The sequence below is a fragment of the Scyliorhinus canicula genome, chromosome 6 (assembly GCF_902713615.1).
Source record: "Scyliorhinus canicula chromosome 6, sScyCan1.1, whole genome shotgun sequence".
NCBI classification, from domain to species: Eukaryota; Metazoa; Chordata; class Chondrichthyes; order Carcharhiniformes; family Scyliorhinidae; genus Scyliorhinus; species Scyliorhinus canicula.
The window spans coordinates 194,369,956-194,394,980 of NC_052151.1; the positions used below are offsets into that span (position 1 = coordinate 194,369,956).

The 25,025-nt window shown below is 47.1% G+C and overlaps 1 protein-coding gene across 15 annotated transcripts in view; it reads left to right on the top strand.

The window, feature by feature from the left end:
* Positions 1-25,025, top strand: part of eys (eyes shut homolog) — a 3,376,609-nt gene that overhangs the window by 503,429 nt on the left and 2,848,155 nt on the right. For 12 of the 15 annotated variants that reach the window (XM_038800705.1, XM_038800712.1, XM_038800703.1 and 9 more), the window contains one exon: positions 11,201-11,283. The exons of the other annotated variants lie outside the window; for them this stretch is intronic. The gene's annotated coding sequence lies outside the window, so the exon portion shown is untranslated. The remainder of the gene's footprint in view (positions 1-11,200; positions 11,284-25,025) is intronic. 15 annotated transcript variants of the gene reach the window in all.

Below are 25,025 nucleotides of genomic sequence, written 5' to 3' on the forward strand. Positions count from 1 at the left end.
ATAATAGCACAATTTTCTATCATGGAGATCTAACTTTAATTCAGCCTGTATTAAAATCGATTCCAATGCATTAAAATAAACAGCCAATTAGTCCCAGCCTGAGGGCATATCCTCATCCATACATTTGACTTATGTTAAAAGTTCTCCTGGAGAGGGGCACAATCAAGTTCAGGAACCGATTTGTCCTGCACGTGAGGGATTGTGATCGTGGGCGGGATTCTGCCGTAATCGGTGTGGTGGCCAACTCCGCTGGGGCGGAGTGGCGTGCACCACTCCGGCGTCGGGCCACCCCAAAGGTGCAATTCCGCACCTTCAGGGGCTAGGCCAGCCCCGGAATGGTTTGCACCGGCCGGCGGCGAAGAGCCTCTGCCGGCCAGCGTGAGTTGGCGCATGTGCGCCAGCGTGTGCTAGCGTCATCCCAGCGCTTGCGCAGAGGGCTTTGCTCTGCACCGGCAATGGTGGACCGCTACAGCCGCCGGTGCAGAAGAATAGAGTGCCCCATGGCACAGGCCCGCCCACGGATCTGTGGGCCCTGATCGCAGGCCAGGCCACCGTGGGGGCACCTCCTGGGGCCAGGTCCCCCTGGTAAGGACCTACTCTAATTTACGCTGGCAGGGCAGGCAAAAAATGGGTGGTCACTCGGCCCATCGCGGGCCGGAAAATCGCCGGGGGGAATCCCGCCCGCTTATCTCTGAGTGAAACCAGCAGTAATACTGAGACAGGGGTGTGATTCTCATTGTCCAGGACACTCTTTAATGTCCTCAAAATTCTTCCAGAGCAGAATTAATCAAAATAGACCTGTTTATCCATCACCTTCCTGTCTGGTTCAATAAGCTCTGTACCCTAGAGTCTATTTTTCTAAGACAACAGTACACCCTAAATAAACAACACTCTCGGCTACAGACGTACAGAGGAGTTTTATGATTGTAGTATCTAGAAGGTTTTAATTTTCTGAGGTGATGTAATCATTGATGCCCCTCACCCACCACATCGGTATGCTGTTCCCTTCAATTCAACTTGCCATCTATTTTGACACTCCATTACTTCCTGTACCAGCCTCCCCGGACAGGCGCCGGAATGTGGCGACTAGGGGCTTTTCACAGTACCTTCATTGAAGCCTACTTGTGACAATAAGCGATTTTCATTTTCATTTTAAACGCTCTCTCACCACTCACTCCCAGTCAACACACAAACATGGCAGCGGGCAGACCTGCTTCGCGCTTTGGGGATGCCGACCTGGCCTGGCTTCTCGACGCTGTGGATGAGAAGCGGGACACCCTGTTCCCATGAAGAGGTTCGAAGACTAGCAGCAGGATCAGCAATGCCACCTATGAGGTGTAGGCAGCAGTTATCATTTTGGGCAGCATGACCAGGCGGACTGCCATCTAATGTCGGAATAATATCTTTGACCTTCACCGAACTGCAAGGGTAAGTTGCCACCTCTCTGCTGGCATAAGTTCTGCATGCCACCCCTCAAATCCCTAAACCCCATGCCCACAGATCGCTGGCTGACACTTTGCACCCTCCCCACATCTGATCTTCGTGCTTATTCCTCAGAACCCCTGGCATCCACCATCACAACCCCTTTATGTCCAGGTGCGGTGCCCACCCATGCTACCTGCTATAGATGCTCTGGGCTCACAATGTCCTCTCTTTGGCCCCGAAGGACAAGATAGCCCATAATTGTGGGAAAGGGCCAAGGCGAGGGTGTAGCGTCTCGGAGATCTGAGTCCTCACCCCCTATGAGGAACGGGCCCTGGAAATCACGGGGTTGACCTGGAGAGAGCAATCACTGACAGCGAGTTGGCTTGTGCCACAGAGGTGAGGATTCATTGTCCCTTCACCTCGATGACCTGTCTCAAGTGAGGTCAGATAAAATGGCCCTTCCCCCTCACTGACCACATGTCCATTGTCTCGCAGGAGGTCCATATGATGAGATGGCCATATAATTAGGCCGGGCTAACCGGAGTTGCAGATACATTCCAGTGACTGCATAGCTGATTGGAGGAGTCCCAAAGGCTATGGGCACAGGAGACGGTGGTACCGAGGCTAACTCTGCTAGGATAGCAACCACACTGAAAACCTGGAACACAACGTCCATATTTTGAGTGGTGATGCCCAAGGCATGGCTGAGTCTGTGAAGCCCATGCTGAGGGCCTCGACATCATGTCCCAATCGCTGAAGGATGTGTCCCAGATGCAGTTGGGCATTGCCGAAACATTCCAGAGCATGGCACAGTCACTGAGAAGCAACACTGAGGGCGTCGACATCATGGTGCAGACAATGGGGAGCCACCAGGACTGACACGGCCAGATGACTCAGCGGCCACTGGACTTCATTCCAGCCGCCCCTCCATCTCATGGAGTGTCCCATGGCCCTAAGGGCACTTTCAGGGTCTGCCACCAAGGAGACAAAGGCGGTCTCCAGCCTTCTCAATCCCCCGCTCCTGACCTAGGCACATCTTGAGGGCAGTGGGCAGAACAAGGTGGCAGGGGGACACCTATGGCACCAGTAAGTCGACTGCTGCCCTTCAGCTCCAAGCCTTCCAAAGAATATCTGCCAAGAGCATCAAAGACCACAGGGCACGGAAAGCAGCAGGCTTCCTCACATTCCTGATGTGCATCCTGGGGGCACATCTAGATGTATCAGTAGACCTCGAAAGGTCAAGACCTGTTTGAGAGACCAAGTGCTGATGCTGAGACTGAATGAGGGTGTACCACGGTCCCGTTGGGGGTGCGATGCTGAAGCCATTCAGGACATGCTATTGGGCCAGCACTCTCGCCACGTGGAACTAGTGCAATTCCAACGCATGCCGACGTGTGATTGCTGGGGGTCGGGAATGACTAGCTGCAGCTGCATGTAAGCACTCCGTTTCCCACACACTGCCATTTTCGCCAAGAAGATGGCATCCCGGAGAGCAGCCTGAGGTTCGTGGACACAGAACCGGACATATTGCTGGATGCCGTGGAGGAGAGGCGGGGCACCCTGTTCCCCGGAGTGGGAAGGAAGCTATCACCCTCCGTTGTCAACCAGGCCTGGGTGAAGGTAGCAGAGGCCGTGAGCACAGTGAATGGAGCTCTTTGGTGCACAATATGTGCCGCACTGAGGCCCCTTATCTGATGCAAGTGCCGTTTTATAGCGTTGTGTTTCGCGGCAGTGCAAGTGGTGGGACTTTGTTCACATTTAGTTAAATCACACCAATACCAGCTCACTTTCACAATAAAAAAACCGAACACATGATATCACCCTTGCAGGATCCTCAACAGAAAGGAGGATAAGCCTGAGAATGTGTTATCCTGCCCCGACCTTTGTCATAGAAATGGTCTGTCCATGAATGTGTCACTTGTTCCACGTATAAGGGCCATTCTCCGTCCAGGAGCCACGGCTGTGCAGGCCCTCCCACACGGCCCAATCTCACCTGGACCAAATCCTGGCATTCACATGTTCCACTGTTGCTGAAGGTGCAGTTGAACATCCTTGGGCTTCCAGCTTGTTTAACCCGTGGGGACGTGCCAGTTACACACACCACTCACCACACCGTCAGCAATCTGCAAAAGCATTTCTTCGACGGTGTCAGAAACAAAAAAATACTGGGCAATCTCGGCAGGTCTGACAGCCTCGGGGGAGCTAATGTTTTGAGTCTGGATGACTCTTTGTTAAAGCTGAAGAGAATTGGATGATTTCACCACCAAACACATCTTCGCATCACTCTTCCGTCAGCATTTCGCAGGGACCGTTCCCTCCGGGATACCCTGGTCCAATCGTTCATAATTCCCAACAGCTCATCCTCTTCCCATGGCATCTTCCCATGCAATCACAGAAGGTGTAACACCTGCCCTTTTCCTTCCTCCCTACTCACCATCTCGGGTCCTAAACACACTTTTTTTCAGGTGAGGCAGCGCTTCACGTGCACCTCCTTCAATCTGGTCTATTGCATTCGCTGCTTCCAGTACGGTCAACTCTACAATGGCGAGGCTAACCACAGACTGGGTGACCGCTTTGCAGAGCACTGCAGTCCGTCCATGGGCAGGACCCAGACTTTCCTGTCGCTTGTCGTTTCAACTCACCATCCTGCTCCCACGTCCACATGTTCATCCTTGACCTGCAGTAAAGTTTCAGTGAAGCCCAACACATCTTCCGGTTAGGCACATTACAGCCTTCTGCACTGTGAACTCTCTCCTCAACCTTCACCCCATTATTATTTCGATCCATTTATTTTCATTTCCTCCATTGGTCTTCTTTCCCTCACCATTCCCCCCACTCCGCTTGGGCCGTCGGTTCCTAGTTGCCCTTTGACACGCTGATCACCTTTGTTATGTCATTCACACATTCTTTATGTCCCACTATCAGCACCCTTAATCACCTCCATTTACAATACTTTTTGTCTTTCGGTCCTCAACATTTTTGTCAGTCTCCACCTATCGCTGGCTCTCTATCTAGCCCCAGACTCTCCCACTACAGCATAAATCTGACCCCATTTCTAGCTCACTTCCTCTTTGACAAAGAATCATCCAGACTCGAAACGTTAGCTCCCTTCTCTCTCTCCACAGATACTGTCAGACCTGCTGAGATTGTCCATAATTTTATGTTTTTATTTCAGATTCGAGCATCTGCAGTGATTTGCTTTTATCTTCAAGGGCATCATCGAGTGACCCATTCAGATGAATGCTGCATACCAGGCCCCGCAGCATCTATGCTTCAGACCGGATTGCCTTCTGGACTCCTACATCCCCCTGAGCCCAGTGTTCCAGGACCCAGATATGTTCGAAAAAAATTGTTCTTCATTCCAGCTATGAAAAGGAAGGAAACAGCAACAGCAGTCACCAGCAGGAGCAAGCAGCAAACACAACCTGCAGCTGTGAAGGGCTCTCGCAACTAACAAGTCCAATTCCTCATTAGCAATAGCCTTCAGCTGTGAAGCTAGAGGCTGTTCACAAAGGGAATGAAATTGCCTTTCAGCATTGAAGCCACCTCAGGGCGCTGCCGTGGAAGTTTTTGGTGGGATAGGCTGGTTGCAGCTTGCCCCTGTTATCCCAGGGTATTTCAGAATTCTGCAATCTCTTTCCATTGAGATAATCTTTTGCCTTTTCCATTCTTCTTGCCAAAGTAGACAAATTCACACTTTCCCACTTTATACTCCATCAGCCAAATATGTGTCCACTCGCTGAACGTGACTCCTTGAAGCATAGGATCCCGAAAGTTCAGAAGGAGGCTATTCGGCCCATCTATTCTGCACCTCCCCTTGGAAAGAACACCCGACCTAGGTCCAATTCCTTGCCCTCTCCCCGTAACCCAGTTACTGCACCTACCCTTTGGACTCTATGGGGAACTTTAGCATGGCCAATCCACCTAACCTGCACATCCTTGGACTGTGGGAGGAAACCAGAGCACCCAGAGGAAACCCATGGAGGCACGAAGTACAAACTCCACACAGACAAGGCCATAATTGAACCAGGGTCCCTGGTGCTGTGAGGTAGCAGTGCTAACCACTGTACCACCGTACTGCCCCAGATGTCCTCTTCACAACATATCTTCCTATCTATCATTGTGCCATGGATCCTGTTGTGTGCAGGCACTGTTACTCACACAGGCAATGCCTGATTTCCTCTGGTATTCTATTATCTGGAATTTTACATGTAGCTCGATGTCTCGTGTTGATTTCGCCTTAATAACTGAACAGATTAGTCACCATGATGGGACTCTTGTGTGATGGGAATCTTGTGTGATGGGATACTGCCTCTTGACCAAGTAGTGAGCAACATTTCTCGTACAATGATTACCTGTTTCCTTCGTGGAGGTAGTTTTGCCCTTGACATTTTTCCTCTTTTTTTTGGGTGACCATCACTGGGGTTTCAGTGGGATTGTCATTCACAGGTGCAATATACAAGGAGGCCATGCCATCTTAAACTTTCAGATATAATCAAACACCACATCCGTTTATATAAATGCAATTGCTGTTTTGAAACAAAAACAGAAAAGGTTGGAAAAGGTCACCAGGTCTGGCAGCATCAGTCCAATATGTCCTTTCTTCGGTGCTGAAAAGAGGCAGAAATGTAACGGGGTTTTATACTGTTGAAAAAAGGGGAAGGGCAGGAGGAACAAAGCAGGGTGTCAGGGACAGAGAGATGTAATGGAGCACAAGACAAAGGAAGTGACAATGATAGTATTAAAGACTGAAGCTGTGGTCCAGAGTAGGTGTTAATAGCAGAAAAAAAGACAGCACTGTCTAAGAACAAAATAGCTGAATGTGTTGAAAGCAGAAAAAGAGTCACTGCAGTCTAAAAGAAAAATAACCTGAGAACAAGATACAGACAGTTGGGGAAAATATTCAAAATGGAGGACAGAGCTCATGGGCTGGAGTTGTTGAACTCAAAATTGAGTTTCTCAACTTACCATGAATTCACAAACAATTGTAGTAAGCAAACATTTTTTGGAGGCTAATATTCGTGTGATTAAGGATACGGTTTGCGTCCATCGCAATTTTCGGAAGTATCCAATGATTTATTTAACAAACTGTGGATATTTATTTCTCTTAAGGTAGATTTATGTGTGGAATTACAGAGCACAGTTGCAACAAGGATGAATGTATTTTGTGGAGTAATATTATAACTGGGAAGCAAGGGTCTGTGACTTCCAAGCTCCCCAGCATTAGATTGGGCGTGGTACCACAAAGATGCAACGAGGAATCCCTTTCAGAACTTCTCAGTTAAGGTTTGTGTGGCAATTGCCTGGAAGTACAAACTTCTGTTGGGAAATTGCCCTGCACTGGGTGTCATAATATACATCCAGGTATATGATGGTGCACAGACAGGCAGTGATTGACACACAGGATGACCAGTGAACACACACAACACAGCAGCAAATCACCAGACAGGACACGACCACTATAAAGCCAGAGAGCACTAGTTTTCCCGCTCTCTTGGGATGCAGCCTCTGAGACAGCCAGAGCCTGTGAGCAGCAACTAGAACAAACACCATGTAGTAGTAAGATAGTCTGGTCAGGTTAGCCTCGGGTCTCCAGTCAAGTCAGCATAGTGTCAACCCACAATTAAAGTATGTATGATAGTTAAGAGTTCAGTAAAATGGAGTTACATTTCTTCAAGTGTTGGAAGCCTGTCTCTCTCACCGCTACAGTAAACGCAGTCCTCGCAGACCCAGCTTACCCAACACATCACTGGTAACCATAGAAAAATGTGATTTAAATCAGGAACCTTGGATGGTTCAGACTGTGTTCCACAGAAAATGTTAAAAGAATTAAAACCACTTCTAACTTTTTGGGTAACTGTTGTGCAGACCCAAATTGAGCCACCATGGCACCCTCCATTCCACAGCCTGACCCTCCAGGAGACTCTCCACATCACCTGAGTACCACCAATAGGATTCCCCCCACCCACAAAAGACTCCCCCCACTCCCCCAGCCCTTCCAAGAACTGACCAGGACCCAGCTAATCGAAGGTGCAACAGCTAATGAATTTCCCTCCGTGTAAAGCCGAAGTGGAGACTTTGTGGAACCAGGATCTATCAACTTAATTCCTCTTTTCTTTCAGAAACACTTCCTCAAACTCCAATTCTCTTTGTGCATTGCCTTGCTTCTGCCTTTACAATTCTCATTGTACTCATTTACAATAAAAACAGAAAATGCCAGTCTGGAAGATCTGGAAACATCTGTGGAAAGAGAAAAAGAGCTAACTTTTTGAGTCCCTATGACTCCGTAGGGCTGCACGGTAGCATAGTGGTTAGCACAGTTGCTTCACAGCTCCAGGGTCCCAGGTTCGATTTCCAGCTTGGTTCACTGTCTGTGTGGAGTCTACACATCCTCCCCGTGCGTGCGTGCGGTTCCTCCGGGTGCTCCGGTTTCCTCCCACAGTCCAAAGATGTGCAGGTTAGGTAGATTGGCTATGCTAAATTTCCCTTGGAAAGGTTAGGTGGGGTTACGGGGATAGGGTGGCGGTATGGGTTTTGGTAGGGTGCTCGTTCCAAGGGCTGGTGCAGACTCAATGGGCCAAATGGCCTCCTTCTGCATTGTAAATTCTATGAATCTATGACTAATCTACAGAACTGAAGATGTAGAAATGTAATGGATTATATAGTTGGAGAGTGGAAGGGGAGGCGGAATGGATCGGAGCTAAGGAGAAAACCGTGCCTAATTGGAAGAGGTGTTGTAAATCCAGTTTATGCTCGGCTTCACTGAGAACACTTTGTCAAACACCAAGCGTGAAATGGAAAGCGATGAAGGTGAGCATGGTAATGGAGACAAACGGAAATCCCGTCGGAGAGGAGAACAGCACTTCTTCAACAAAGGCATTCCTGGGAGAGAAATTCCAGTGAAGTGAACACAAAATATTGCGGATGCTGGAAATCTGAAATTCGAACAGAAAATACTGGATAAACTCAGCAGATCTTTCAGCACATGTGGAGAGAGAAACATAGTTGACATTTTTTTTGCTTTTACTAATTTACAATTGATTTTTAGCTGGTATTTATAAAAAATTAAAAATGTTACTTATCCTCAAATGGAGCGGATGCCGCTGAAGATTTTTCAGTGTAAGCTCTACTTCTGCTGAGACGAAAACTAAGAAATCTTCGCAAGAACGTAGCCCATTCTTCTGAGTGGCCATCATGAATGCATACGTCAATGATGTAGGGAGGAGGGTCCACATGAATATTCCAAAGGAGTTTATGTCAGGAGCACACTGCTGAAATCAGTCTCATAAGATCATAAGAACTAGGAGCAGGAGTGGGCCATCTGGTCTCTCGAGCCTGCTCCGCCATTCAATGAGATCATGACTGATCTTTTTGTGGACTCGGCTCCACTTACCCGCCCGCTCACCATAACCTTTAATTCCTTTATTGTTCAAATATCTTATCTACATTTGCCTTGAAAACATTTATGGGGTAGCCTCAACTACCTCGAGAATTTAATCGATGCACAACCCTTTGGATGAAGAAGTTCCTCCTCAGCTCAGTCCTAAATCTGCTCACCTAGTGAATCTCCCTCCTCCAGTACCAAGACATCCTTTCTCAAGTACAGAGACTAAAACTGCACGCAGTACTCCAGGTGTGGCCTCACCAGCACCCTATCCAGCTGTGGCGCTGTGAGCTGGAAGTTTAGTCAACACTGCCATGGTGTCTGATGCAGGTTTACTGTTGCAAGAAATTGTTCCTTTTCTGGTAAACATACAGCCTTCTCATTTTCTGTCCCACGTAATTTACTCTACATGATGGCTGTGCATTGAAACAGTGTGATAAGGTTCACGTCACGTGACACGAGTTTGTTTTTTTGGATGTGACTATTTCTTTCACCATTGAGTGATGAGTTGGCATTGTTATGGTCTCTCACATTATGGAGAAAAATGGTGAAATTACTGATGTAGAGATCATCTTTCCAAATTTAATTTTAAAAATTGCACTTTGTGCAATGTCTACATACCATTAATGCACACTCCTGAGGTTGGATTCTCCGAGGGTGGGATCCTCCGCTTCACCGGCAGCGCACTCATGCCCGCTTGGCGGTGCCCCATTGGCCGGCTGCTGGGATAGAGGATTCTGGTGGGGGAGAGGGGGGGGAGGGGGGGGGGCGCGCTTCCACCAGGAAATGGGTGTGGCGGGACGGAGAATCCAGCCCCTGATGTTCACCAACACCAAGCAACTTCAACCTTGACTAACATGAAGCTGCAATGTTATAAGAATGTTTTCTCAAGATTTAATAACTACCATTAATTATGCATCATATCAACTCAACACCACAAGCTTTGACCTGTTATTTAAACAACCTGTAAGCCCAGCATGACACTGCCCTGGCTTCACATAGTTTTTGTATTCTGCAGTTTGTTTTATTCATTAGATTCATGCACTTTCAGAGATTTTGACTTCTCCTTTTCATCCATGAATCAAAAATAATTGCAAAGGAGAGATTAAGCTAGTTTAAAATATCATGCTGTTTTATTTTTTAACCATTGTTTAGCACTCCAGTGAAAAATGTTCAATTAAATTTGCCTGATTGCAAAAGTAATAGAAACATTTTTTTATTGTTATCCAATCTTTGCTAGGTTAAAAAAGAAATGTGCTGAATTCTGAAATCATTCTCGACGATAGCATCGTCGTTTTTGACTTGGGCGGGATTTTCTGGACCGCCAGCCACGTTTCCCAGCGCGGAGCGGGATTCTGTTCCTGCAGCCGGCTAATTGGATTTATCATTGTGGCCATCCCACGCCATTGGGAAACCCGTGGCTGTGGGTGCGCTGCCGACGAAGCGGAGGATCCCGCAGACAGAGAATCCCGCAGCAAGAGTTTTTGACCCACGCCAGAGATGTGGGCCTAGATTTTACAGCCCCCTCCCCCTCCAACCGCGGACACGACAGACCATTTAAATCAATGTTTTAAATCAACGTTTACTTCCAGAGTGACTGTAATATCCTGCCAGGTGGAAGAGGTCCTAAACTCCTGGCCTTGAGCTTTGACATTGCAGTACTGAGGGAGTGCTGCATTTTAGGAGCTGATACCTATTTGGTGCTCACTATTGCTGTACGTGGGAGCATGCTGTGTGCTAATTGGCTTCGTAGAAGCACCTTGTGGAATTTCAAAGTTGTGAAAGATTTTTATCTCTTTGCTATTCTTTTCACCGGATTATAGATGTTGCTGGCTTTGGCAACAATTGGTGCTCAGCCCTTATTACCTTTGAGAAGGTGGTTGTAAGCAGTCTTCTTGAATTGCTACAATCTATGCGTTGTTAGAGAGGGAGTTGCAGGATTCTGACTCGGTATCAGTGAAGGAACAACAATATAATTCAGAGTCAGGATGGTGAGTGACTTGGAGGGAAACTTCCAGATGATGGTATTCCCAGGTAGCTGCTGCTTGTCTTTCTAGATGGTAGTGGTCATGGGTATGGAAGATGCAGTGGTGAGTTACTGCAGTGCATCTTGGAGATGCTACACACGGCTGCCACTGTTTGTCAGTGGTGGAGGGAGCGAACGCTTAACGTAGTAGATGGGTGTCCTGATAAAGCAGGCTGCTTTATCTTGGATTGTGTCGAGCTTCTTGAGTGTTATTGGAGCTGCAATCATCCAGGCAAACGGAGAGTGTTGTGTCTTGTGGCTCTGGAGAGTCAGGAGGTGAGTTAGTTACTGAGCATAGGATTCCTAGCTTCTGACCTACTCTTGTAGTCACATTATTTATTTATATATGTTTTTTATTTGTCCAGGGGATGATTATTGCCCATCCATGAGGGCAATTAAGAGTCAACCACATTGCTGTGGGTTTGGAGTCACATGCAGGCCAGACCAGGTAAGGATGGCAGATTTCCCTCCATAAAGGGCATTAGTGAACCAGATGGTTTTTTACGACTATCAACAATGGTCTCATTGTCCAGTTCAGATTCTGGACAATGCTAACCCCCAGAATGTTGATAGTGTGGGATTTAGCAATGGTGATGCCATTGAATGTAAAGGGGTGATGGTTGGATTCTCTCTTTTTGCAAATGCTCATTGCCTGCACTTCTGCGGCATGAATATTACTTGCCATTTGTTAGCCCAAGCCTGAATGTTGGCCAGGACTTGCTGCATTTGAACATGGACTGCCTCAGTATCCGAGGAATCGTGAATGGCCTGAGCACTGTGCAGTCATCAGTGAATATCCCCACTTCTGGCCTAATGAGTGAGGGAAGGTCATTGGTGAAGCAGCTGATGGTCAGGTCTAGGAAAACCCTGAGGAACTCCTATAGCGATATCCTGGGATTGAGATTATTGGCCTCCAACAGCTACAATGATTGGCCTGGATGATGTGATTTGCTAAGTATGGCTATGTCAAGTTGTTGCTTGTCCAATCTGAGGGACAACTCTCCCAATTTTGGCACCAGCACCCAGATATTGGTGAGGATGACTTTGCACAGACAACAGGGGTGCATGTGCTCTTACTATTTCTGGTGCCAAGGTCGTTACAAGGTCATCTATCTAATTTTATCACTTTTTATTTCTTTTTTACTTTTTTGTTGTGGTTTGTACAATAGAAAAGTGGGGATTTCAGAGGGCAGTTGAGAGTCAACCATGTTGGAGATAAATGTCTTCTTTCTATTAAATAGAGAAAACAGAGAAAAATGAAAGTGTGGTGTTTATAGTGGACCTTATCTAACCTCATAACTGCGGGCGCGATTCAACGGACTCGTCGCACCTGACTTGGTGTCAGGACAAGGTCATTGAATCTTGTGAGAGGCCTGGATTAAGATTTGCAATGTTCAAAATGTCTCGCGAGATTCAATGGAGTCTCGTGGTGTTTCGCATTCTAGATCTCGCTGTCACTGGCATATTTAAATGAATTGGTCAATTCGCCAGCTGCCCGGGATTCATCGGCCTCGCCAGCAAGGCCTCAACCGGGCGTTGTTTGGTACTGGTTGAAAAAGTTGTGAACCAGTCGTGATGACACTTTGGGACGTCTCACTGGAGAGTTGAAGTCCCCAATTGGTCAATGACAGGGCAGAGCGGTACCCTGACATTCCCCTTGACATCTGGACACCTTGGGACGGCCAGCCTGGCAGCTTGGCACTGCTACCCAAGCACCGTTGCAATGCCACCCTGGCACCGCCAGGGTGCCTGTGTGGCACTGCTTGGCTGGGAGGGGCAAAGCCAGGGTGCCATGCTGACCATGCCAAAGTGCCCAGGTGTCAGGTTGTCTGTGCCAGGGGTGGGGCCTGGAAGGGAGGGTCAAGAAATGCTGGCCTGGCCAGTGACACCCACATCGTGCAAATAAAATGTTTTGAAATGCAATGGCTCTTGTTAGGTAAAGAATGCAGCCATTTTGTTCCTAGTAAGATTGTAGAAACAACACCAAGGTTTTTGTCCGGAGAAAGGCTTCAGGCCATCATGCCTTTGAACGGACTATTCTATTCATCCCAGTTTTCCTAATGGCACTGCAAATCTTTCTTGTGCAGAAATGCGTCCAATTCCCTGTTGAAAGTTAATTCTGAATCTCTTTCCACCAACCTTTCAGGCAGTGAATTCCAGATCACAACAACTGACGGTGTTAAAAAAATTAAATAAAATTCTCAACCTGCCACCGCCAAACAAGCATTTTTGCCAAATGTCTTAAATATGTGTCCTGCCCGTGGAAATAGTTTATCCTTGTCCTTTCTGTTAAAACTCTTAAGGCTATCAGTTTATGACAGGAAAATAAAAATAAAACTTTGTCTGAGCTATATGTGGCGCAATCACAACCTTTTTCTTTCCAAGCAAGTGTAGCTGAAGAATCACACTGTGGGGTGAATAGCTGTGACGGCTCAGGAGCTGGTTATTAAAGAGATGTTTCTTAAAATCAATAACGTAATTGCTTCAATTGCAGAGACGCAGTTTATCCAATATAACCTTGTCTCTTGTGCATTAGTGTGTGTACGCATGTTACATTTTGTTCTGCATTGTGATAGAGAGTTTATACAAATCTTATGAGACATTGTCAGGTTAATTTCTACCAGGCACGTGATTTGCTGTTTATCGTCAAAAGAATCTGCTGATCGTGCAACAATCGATTTGATGAAGAGTGCCCCTCTTACTTTATACCAGTAAAAATGTTGACACTATCGTCGTTACTCCTGAGTTAATGGTGCATTATTTTCCTGGTAACAACTGCTCAGATTGTGTTTCCCTCGCACAGAGCCACAATTTACTCTCCATGCTGACATTTCTGCGATTCGATTTTCAAAAATAAAAACGGAATTGTTCATTGGAACATAAGAACTAGGAGCAAGAGTAGACAGATCATTTAGTCCTCTGAGCCTGCTCCGCCGTTCAAAGAGATCATGGCTGATCTTTTGTGGACTCAGCTCAACTTCCCGCCCGAACACCATAACACTTTATTCCTTTATTCCTCAAAAACTATCTATCTTTATCTTGAAAACATTTGATGAAGGAGCCTCAACTGCTTCACTGGGAAGAGATTTCCATAGATTCACAACCCTTTGGGTGAAGAAGTTCCTCCTAAGCTCAGTCCTAAATCTACTTTCTCTTATTTTGAGGCTTTCCCCTCTAGTTCTAACAACCATCCCACATCTATCTTATCTATTCCCTTAATAATTTTATATGTTTATTTAAGATCTCTAAACTCCAATGAGTACAGTCCCAGTCTACTCAACCTCCTCATAATCCAAGCCCCTCAACTCTGGGATTAACCTAGTGAATCTCCTCTGCACATCCTCCAGTGCCAGTATATCCTTTCTCAAGTAAGGAGACCAAAATGGAACACAATACTCCAGGTGTGGCCTCACTAACACCTTATACAGTTGCAGTATAACCTCCCTAGTCTTAAACTCCATCCCTCTAGCAAGGAAGAACAAAACTCCATTTGCCATCTTAATCACCTGTTGCACCTGTAAACCAACATTTTGCGACTCATGCACTAGCACACCCTGATCTCTCTGCACAGCAGCATGTTTTAATATTTTATCATTTAAATAATAACCCCTTTTGCTGATATTCCTACCAAAATGGATAGCCTCACATTTGTCAACATTGTATTCCATCTGCCAGACCCTAGCCCATTCACTGAACCTATCCAAATCCCTCTCCAGATTTCCAGTATCCTCTGCACTTTTTGCTTTACCACTCATCTTAGTGTCATCTGCAAACTTGGACACATTGCACTTGGTCCCCAACTCCAAATCATCTATGTAAATTGTGAACTATTGTGGGCCCAACACTGATCCCAGAGGGACACCACTAGCTACTGATTGCTAACCAGAGAAACACCCATTAATCCCCACTCTTTGCTTTCTATTCATTAACCAATCCTCTATCCATGCTACTACTTTACCCTTAATGCCATGCACCTTTATCTTATGCAGCAACCTTTTGTGTGGAACCTTGTCAAAGGCTTTCTGGAAATCCAGATATACCACATCCATTGGCTCCCTGTTGTCTACTGTACTGGTAATGTCCTAAAAAATAATCCACTACCTGCCTTTTATGAACCCATGCTGCGTCTGTCCAATGGGACAATTTCCATCCAGATGCCTTGCTATTTCTTCCTTGATGATAGATTCCAGCATCTTCCCTACTACCAAAGTTAAGCTAACTGCCCTATAATTACCCACTTTCTGCCTACCTCTTTCTTTTAAACAATGGTGTCTTTGCTAATTTGCAATCCATTGGGACCACTCGAGTCTAGTGAATTTTGGTAAATTATCGTGAGTACATTTGCAATTTCCCTAGCCATCAGCCCCATTAGCTTGCCCATCACTACCTCCTTAGTCATAACAATGATCTCAAGGTCCTCATCTGTCATAGCCTAATTTCCATCAGTCACTGGCATGTTATTTGTGTCTTCCACTGTGAAGACCGACCCAAAAAACCTGTTCAGTTCCTCAGCCATTTCCTCATTTCCCATAATTAAATCTCCCTTCTCATCCTCTAAAGGACCAATATTTACCTTAGCCGCTCTTCTTTGTTTTATATATTTGTAAAAACATTTACTATCTTTTTTTATATTCTGAACAAGTTTACTCCCATAATCTATCTTGCTCTTCTTTTTGCTTTTTTAGTAGCTTTCTGTTGCCCCCTAAAGATTTCCCAATCCTCTAGTCTCCCACGAATCTTTGCCACTTTGAATGCTTTTTCCTTCAATTTGATACTCTCCCTTATTTCCTTAGATATCCACGGTCAATTTTCTCTCTTTCTACCGTCCTTTTTTGTTGGTATCAACTTTTGCTGAGCACTGTGAAAGATCGCTTCTCAACTCTTCCACCATAAAGTCTTTGCTACCAGTCTACTCCTATCAGTCACCCCAATCTTCAGATTGGAGTGTGAGAAATATTCAGACGTTCCACCGCATTTGAGCACAGGACCCAATGGAAGTCTCGATTTGCGCATTTGCACGATACTTTGATGAGGGTAGGAACAGCAGGCTTATGACTGGGGTTGGCAGTGATGTATAGCAGATGGTATTGTGGGAAGGACATTTTTCTGCTGCAAAATGCGTTTCAAAGCAAAGTTACTGGACATTTCCCACCAATTTCCATACACAGGATCCACCCACCCCTGTAAAAACAGTTCAAACCACTTGAAGCCACTTTAAAGCCAAGAGTAATTTTGAGCAACAGTCTCCTCAAAAAGCATTGGGTTCAGTTGTGTAAACACATTTTAAAAACTGGAATTAATCCAAAAGCCTATAAACCACTGTGTAAACAATTCAAGCCACTTGAAACCACTGTGTAAACAAGTAAAAGCAAGCATGTAAGAGCAATCGAAAAATGTTTAACAGATGAGAAATTGTTGCTTATTTTACTATGCCACATTTACAATGCTATAAAATACACTTTGCAATTTATTTCATGTTAATTGCATTTTTAATTAATTTAAAGACTTTACCACATTTAATTAGATTAAATTAAAGGTTATACAAACTAACAACATCAATTAAAATACTTGGAAGATTAAAAATAGTTTGAAAGAAAGGAAATGCTTAAAATATTCACTCATCTCAACACAGCAAGGCTGCTGGATCTCGAGGGACATTCGTTCCACTGCTGATTCAAAGGCGGTTTGCCCTTGGTCCTTCTGCATTTTGCCACTGCCCTTTGTAGATCTCTCTGATGTATATCTGTGTCCTGCAGCTAGGACAGGAGATCCTTAAATCTCCAGCGAGAAGGGGTAAAGTCACATGTTAACTCACGGTCAGTGGCAGTCGGGCACCTCAGGCTTAGAGGGTCCCCACTGACTGGAAGATCTGACCTCTACCTCAAATCCCATTATTTTGCCAATTTTGTGTTCTCTGGTCACTGACACCAGATCAGATGTGGAGATGCCGGTGTTCGACTGGGGCGAGCAGAGTAAGAGGTCTTACAACACCAGGTGATTCACCCGAGGAAGGAGCAGTGCTCCGAAAGCAAGTGTTTGAAACAAACGTGTTGGACTTTAACCTGGTGTTGTAAGACTTCTAACTGTGCTTACCGGATCAGATGTTAATAGCCATGGATATTATATTTTAGACTTGCTTTTATCTTGAGGAATACTGCAACGAGAGCTTTATCATTTCTGCTGACTCATAACAATATGCAGAATTAAGTGAAATGTTTTACCTCCGAAGCAAAACTTCATTGTCTGCCATCGATGCCGATTACACATTTACTTCTGCTGTTAGTTTAAGGCTAATCTAAGTGTGCAAAGGCTCATCTGGTGCCATGTATCCCTCATAGACTCAGGCCATGAGCAGTCTCAAATGTCCTGTGAAGGATGCTCCGCAAAAAAACAGACCCAGGAAATTTCCAGTGTCATTTCGCGTTTGGCTGAGAGTTTCTCCCCGGCTTTGTCAGTGAGTTCTCCATCGCTATCTAACCATGCTGAGTCACTTTCTCCAGCCCTAGGGAGTTTCTCTTCGGCCTAGCCCACACTTGGGGCATGATCCACTGGCCATGCTGCCCCCGAAAGGCAGCCTGCCACGGTGTAACTAGGCCGGTAAATGATGGAAAACCCCGCTCCCGGGATCTACCCGGCTCCCCACTCCCCGCGAGATCTAACGTGATTTCATGAGATGCCGCGATGTGAAGTCTGACCATTGTGGGGGCAGGTTTCAGCAAATCTGCATTTTAGAACGAGGCGGCTCGTCTCGCTCTAATACGCAGTTCCCGGAGGTAACCAAGGCATCGGGATCTATCCCCTCATCTTGGAGACCTTGGGCGAGCGCCCTTCAGTGCTGGTCTGCGCAAATTGGGACCAGTCAGAATGGCACTCATGGGGCTCTCCCACGGAATCGGACGCCCCCAGGACATAGTGGTATGGTGGCACCTCCGGTGCAACCTGGTCACACTGGCACTGCCAAACTGGCACCTGGATGCCAGTATGGCACCGGTAAGATACTCGGGTGTCACTGCCAGCTGTAAGGGGTACTGCCAGGGTGCTAATCTGCCGTTTTACGCACAGTGGTGGGTTGCGGGAGGCCTGGGGACCCCCTTGTAGTACGTTGGGGCTTAGGGGGTGTTCAGGGGTCAGCGGAGCTCCTCAGTGCTGAAAGTGGGGCTGAGTCCAACCTTGGGGCATGTTTGTCCTGAGGCCTCATAACTAAGTGGATGGGTGTTAGATAGGGGCGTGTTTCCCGACATTGCGAGTGCCGGGAAATACGCGGCTAAATATGCTCGCTATGGGAGTCTGATCCCATTTGTATAGCCATGATGTGGAGATGCCGGCGTTGGACTGGGGTGAGCACAGTAAGAAGTCTTCCAACACCAGGTTAAAGTCCAACAAGGTTTGTTTCAAACACTAGCTTTCGGAGCACTGCTCCTTCCTCAGGTGAAGGAATCATTCACCTGAGGAAGGAGCAGTGCTCCGAAAGCTCGTGATTTGAAACAAACATAGAACATAGAACATAGAACAGTACAGCACAGAACAGGCCCTTCGGCCCTCAATGTTGTGCCGAGCCATGATCACCCTACTCAAACCCACGTATCCACCCTATACCCGTAACCCAACAACCCCCCCTTAACCTTACTTTTTTTATTAAGACACTACGGGCAATTTAGCATGGCCAATCCACCTAACCCGCACATCTTTGGACTGTGGGAGGAAACCGGAGCACCCGGAGGAAACCCACGCACACAGGGGGAGGACGTGCAGACTCCACACAGACAGTGACCCAGCCGGGAATCGAACCTGGGACCCTGGAGCTGTGAAGCATTTATGCTAACCACCATGCTACCCTGCTGCCCCTAAACCTTGTTGGACTTTAACCTGGTGTTGGAAGACTTCTTACTGTGCCCATTTGGATAGATCGGACCCTTAGAATTTTTTCCATCACTGGGGAGGTGAACTCGCTGGCCAGACCGGCTCCTCCTGGCTGGGCCACCATTTTGAAAGGGTGCAAATCTCTAAGTGAGGCCCACCCATGGACAATGTCATCCCCCCCCCCCCCCCAATACACATGGGCATTACCCCACAGCCCCAAAACTAGGGCACCCTGCTGTGGTATCGCTGAGGGCCCTCCTTTTCAATCTTTCCCATGCCACTCTGGCACCCGGGCACCCTGACACTCCTCCTGCCATCCTGATACTGCCACCTGGGCACCTTGGCAGTACCAGTGACCAGTGCAAGCCTGGCAGTTCCAAGGTGTTTGGGTGCCAGGGTGAGTGCCAGGGTGTAGTCCTGACCTATCCCTGACTACTCGGGGGCCTCAAAGTTTGTGTAGACCAGTGCTACATGGTGCCCAGCTGGGGTCTCCCTGGGGTGGGGGGGGCTGATAGATGTCTGGAGCCAGTTAGTCTGGCGTCAGTACGGCTAAGTTGGTTTTTAAACCAACTACTATCCGTTATGGGATCTCCGCGACATCTGGTTATATCTCACCAGGCGTAACAGCCCAGGGGAGGCCTCCCCAAGCATCTACCAGCCACTTTGCACCACCGTTTAGGCGGGATGCAGCAGAGAGAACGTGTCACTAATCTACGAATCTGAGGCGGAGGGAATAGATCCCAAACCTTGGGTACCTTGGCGAATCTGCACATTAAACAGAGACTAGCTGTCTCGCTCTAATATGTAGATTTTAAAAAACGTGATCCTGCCCACAATGGACATTGCAACGTCTCGTGAGATCGCGTTAGACCTTGTGGGGTGTGGTGGGCCGTGTAGATCCTGGGAGTGGACAACTCTCGGCTTTTGTCGGCCACGCTGTCCCGTGGCGAGTAGCTCTTTGGGCGCAGCGTGGCCATTGGATCGCGTCTGAAATAAATTAACTCGCAACATGCCTCACGGTAGCATGGTGGTTAGCATCAATGCTTCACAGCTCCAGGGTCCCAGGTTCGATTCCTGGCTAGGTCACTGTCTGTGTGGAGTCTGCACGTCCTCCCCGTGTGTGCGTGGGTTTCCTCCGGGTGCTCCGGTTTCCTCCCACAGTCCAAAGATGTGCGGGTTAGGTGGATTGGCCATGCTAAACTGCCCGTAGTGTAAGGTTAATGGGGGGATTGTTGGGTTACGGGTATACGGGTTACGTGGGTTTAAGTGGGGTGATCATTGCTCGGCACAACATTGAGGACCGAAGGGCCTGTTCTGTGCTGTACTGTTCTATGTTCTATGTTGACCCAATTCCTTTGTGAGCCATTGGTGCTTTCATATCCTTGAAAATCCTGAAGCAGGTTTGATTCTCTGCGTATTCTAGAACAAAATCCGCAATCTGTTGAACTGACTGGCTTCTTCGCTGAGGTTGCGGCAGTGTACACTGTATGTGTGCCCCCTGACAAATCCTCCACTGGATAGGTTCATGTTTGTGTACTGGTAGCTATGGGCCCTTGTAATTTACCTGTCAGATTTGATACCCAGGTGTGCCACAATTCATCAGTTAAAACACTTCTACCTCTGTGACAAGTTGCCTTGTTTCTGATCTGACAGGCTGGCAGACTGAATGTCAGATAAGACTCACGTGTCTGGGATAGGATGCATGCATGCAATTGCTAATTTTCACTCTGTCTTTACATTTTCGATCCTTCAGGAATACAACCACAGCTTTGCTTCAGTAATAATACCGTTACTGTACTACCAATGGGCTCAGGTGAATTCCGGAATAGACACACAGCGAACCACGGCCAACCACTTCACAGCAGTCCGACTTTAATACAGATGTATAGCCAGCCAGTAGAAAATCCTCAAGCAGCTGCCCTGTTACGAGATTAATGAGTTTTTCAAATAAATTACTTTAAAAATTCAAGGTAATTGCCAGGGTAGTGACATTTAACTTCAGTGGGAGTTCTTGACCAATTAGTGCTGCTGCTAAGTTAGGGAGACGCCATTTCGAGCATTCCCACATCTGCCCGTGTGTCAACATTTGTCCTTCATTGAAGGTGCTGTGAAAGAATTTAGTCCATAGATCTTTTATTTTAGGATACACATTGAGGGTGCGAATGTTCCCAAAAGGGAATAGACACCCCGAGTGAGCGCGTTGAGCTGCGTGTTTCCTGGCACTTGCAGTGCCGAGAAACACATGGCCATTCAACGTGAGTCACTTTAAATAAGGCGCCGGAATAGGGACTGCGCGGCCCAGGCCGCATGTAGCTCCGTTTTTTTTACAATGAGGAGCTCTGCTTGCCGGAACTCCCTGTTGTAGCGAGAGATCAGGGTGCCATTTTTAAATGGTGTCCCAATCTCCGAGGCCCCCAAAGGAATCCCTGGCCTCCCACTCCCACCACCCCGAATGCAATATGGGTCCCCCTCTTTCCCCCCGCCTGATCACGCATGTGCAAAATATGCCAGCTTGACACCTTGGCAGTGCCGGTTTGGCACCCAGATGCTACTGCCAGGGTGCCCAGGAGGCATCAGCAGTGTCAGGGCACCACCCTACCAAAAGGGCATGCAGCTGAGGGCCTCTGATACCCTTGAAGCGGCACGCGCCCGAGGTTCAAGGATTGGATCCCAAAACCCCGGGTATCAGCTTACTGCCTTGCTCTAATATGCAAATTTGTCAAAAAGTGATCCCGCCCATTGTCTCTCGAAGTTTTGTGGAATCTCGCGAGGCGTTGCAAGCCGGGTAGATTGCGCCTGGGTAGCATGATCCCTGGCTTTCAAAGGCCATGTTGCACTGCAGCGAGCTGCTTTTCCGGCGCAGCGTGGCCGGAGGATCGTACCCTGGGTCTCATTAATGAATTACTGTTGGAGTTTATGCTTGGGAACAGTCATGTGGTTTACTTTGTGACGTTCCTTAGCCCATTTTGCTGCTGACATTTGTAAAGTTGCCATACCAAAACTCCAGAGCAGTCCTACTGTCAGGGCAACAGCATCACTTGACTGAGAGGGCATATCGTGTTGATTTGTGAATACAACCGGTCCTAAATTTCCTCAACATGTCCTCTGACACCGCATGTTTATGAAGACAAAGTTTAGCTGTTTGCACTCATTAACCTTTCGTCGGCTGTCTGCCAAGAACACTGGAGTAAATTAGTTTGTATGGTATCAAGTTTATCGACTTGTGACTTTCATACTCAAGATCACTTCTGACACCTGAAGCCAGATGGTGAGTTTTTCTTTCCTTGAGCCATCAGTGCTGTTTCACTGCTTTTGAGATGCAGTTCCGACGAGAGCTTTCCATTTAATCATTTTAACATGACTCCCTTGCTAAAAGTAATTATCTTATCCAGTCTTTAGAAAACTATTGTCACGCTTGACAAACCAGAATTGCAATACTTGTGACAACCCTGAGGTCCCAAGGACTCCGATTTAAACATTTCAATGTCTAACAATTCAATTCTAAAAATGAGGGGGGAAGATAATTAAAATGATTCTGTACGTTCCAACAGATTCCCATCAGATAGAAGTATGGATTCAATAAAATTGATACCGTCGTCTCTTTTTGGAAGAATTCCCTCTTGAGAGCTTGGTAGAAAACTGCATCAGCTGGTGATTTCCTGCTGTCACTTGACTGTTCAATACTTTCCTAAGCAGCTTCTCTGTTCCACCCTCGTCAACATTAAAAACACACAAAACTCTGCTGCCAATTTCTTAACTCACAAAAAATCCTATTTATCCATCACCCCTGTCCTTGCTGACCTTCATTGATTCCCGGTCAAGCAATGCCTCAATTTTTAGATTCTCATCCCCTTTTTCAGTTGCCTCCATGGCCACCAATCTCCCCACCTTTGACCTTGAAATCCTCCGCCGAATTAGGCTACTCAGCCTATCATGCTTGCTCTGCCATTCAATCATGGCTGATATGTTTCTCATCCCCATTCTCCTGCCTTCTCCCCATAACCCCTGATCCCCTTATTAATCAAGAACCTATCTATCTCTGTCTTAGAAGACACTCGGTGATTTGGCCTCCACAGCCTTCTGCAACAAAGAGTTCCACAGATTCACCACCCTCTGGCTGAAGAAATTCCTCCTCATCTCTGTTTTAAAGGATCGTCCCTTCAGTCTGAGACTGTGCCCTCGGGTTCTAGTTTTTCCTACTAGTGGAAACATTGTCTCCACGTTCACTCCAACTAGGCCTCTCAGTATCCTGTAAGTTTCAATAAGATCTCCCCTCAACCTACTAAACTCCAATGGGTACAGACCCAGAATCCTCAACCAATATCTGCATTCCTTTAACTACAGCCGCTTGCTCATCCCCCTATTTTTAAACACTACCATTGGTGACTGTTCCTTCACCCACCAAGGCTCGAAGCTGTGGAATCCTCAACCTTAAACCACTCCCCTTCTAGAAGCTCTGGAATCCTCAACCTTAAACCAATCCCCTTCTAGAAGCTCTGGCATCCTCAACCTTAAACCACTCCCCTTCTATACTTTTCTTTCTTTAAGGTTATAGAGGTGCTGGGTTCCCAAAAACTGATGGTATTCACCAGCTAAGCAGCTAATCTGTGCTTGCACTCTGCCCAAGCTCCGGGGAGAACACCGCGCTTCCGTCATGTGACCTCCTGTGTCACCGCACCACCACGTGACCACTCGGTCCACAAAGCTGCTCCTTAAAATCTGACTCTTTGACCAAGTATTTGGTGATCTGCCATAATATAGACTTCTTGTTGGAGAAGGCAGTTCACCACTACCTTCCTGAGGTTAATTAGGGATGAGTAATAAATGCTGGCCTCGCCAGCGGCACCCTAATCCCGTGAATGAACAAACACTTGTTATCTCCTCATGTTGTTTAGTGTCAAATGATGTTGATGTGAAACACCTCGATGTTTTACTACGCTAAAACAACTCTATGAATATGAAATAGTATTTGCTCTGTGAAGATGAGAATGTTAGCCAGGGATTTGGGGTGTTCACTGGAAAAAAAGAGAGAGGGAGGAATTAGTTATGCTTACCTCCTCGATTTAGGAGACATAGACCTTGACGGTGCCATAAATAAAGGTGATCAGCTAACCACTCAGAACATTGCACAATAACGAGCTGCCATTTCTTTGCTCCCATTATAAGTTCCCGTTCACTCACATCCCTCTGCTCGCTGACTTCCATTAGCTCCAAGTCCAGCAAAGACTCCATTTTTTAAATTCTAACCTCTAATCCAAATCCTTCCAAGGCCATTGCCTCTTCCTATTTTTGTAACTCTTCCCAGCCTTCAACCCCCGGACAAAAGTAACGACTGGAAATTGAGGAGGCCATGGCCATCACTTTGCAATCCTTCTTAGACACAGGTGTGGTGGGCGACAAGGTGGCACAGTGGTCAGCACTGCTGCCTCACAGCACCAAGGACCCGGGTAAAATTCCGGCCCCAGGTCACGGTCCGTGTGGCGTTTGCACATTCTCCGCGTGTTGCGTGGGTTTCAACCCCACAATCCAAAGATGTGCAGGATAGGTGGGTCTGGAACAAAATGGACATTCAGTTATAACCAGCAAACATTTGTTGAAGGAAATTTGTGTTTATCTCCGATCAAACCACAGTCCAGAGATGTGCAGATTAGAACATAGAACATACAATGCAGAAGGAGGCCATCCGGCCCATCGAGTCTGCACCGACCCACTTAAGCCCTCACTTCAACCCTATCCCCGTAACCCAATAATCCCTCCTAACCATTTGGACACTAAGGGCAATTTAGCATGGCCAATCCACCTAACCTGCACGTCTTTGGACTGTGGGAGGAAACCGGAGCACCCGAAGGAAACCCACGCAGACACTGGGAGAACGTGCAGACTCCGCACAGTCAGTGACCCAGCGGGGAATCGAACCTGGGACCCTGGCGCTGTGAAGCCACAATGCTATCCACTTGTGCTACCATTAGGTGGATTGGCTGCATAGGGCAGCACGGTGGCCTAGTGGTTAGCATAGCTGCCTCACGGCGCTGAGGTCCCAGGTTCGAATCCCGGCTCTGGGTCACTGTCCGTGTGGAGTTTGCACATTCTCCCCGTGTCTGCGTGGGTTTCGCCCCCACAACCCAAAAAAATGTGCAGAATAGGTGGATTGGCTACACTAAATTACCCAATAATTGGGGTAATCTAAATTTATATTTTTTAAAAAAGTGGATTGGCTGCGCTAAATTGCCTCGAGGTTGGGTTCCAGGATAGGGTGGGCGATTGGGCTGAGGTAGAGTGCTTTTTCAGAGGGTTGGGGCACACTCAATGGGCTGAATTGTTTCCTTTTGC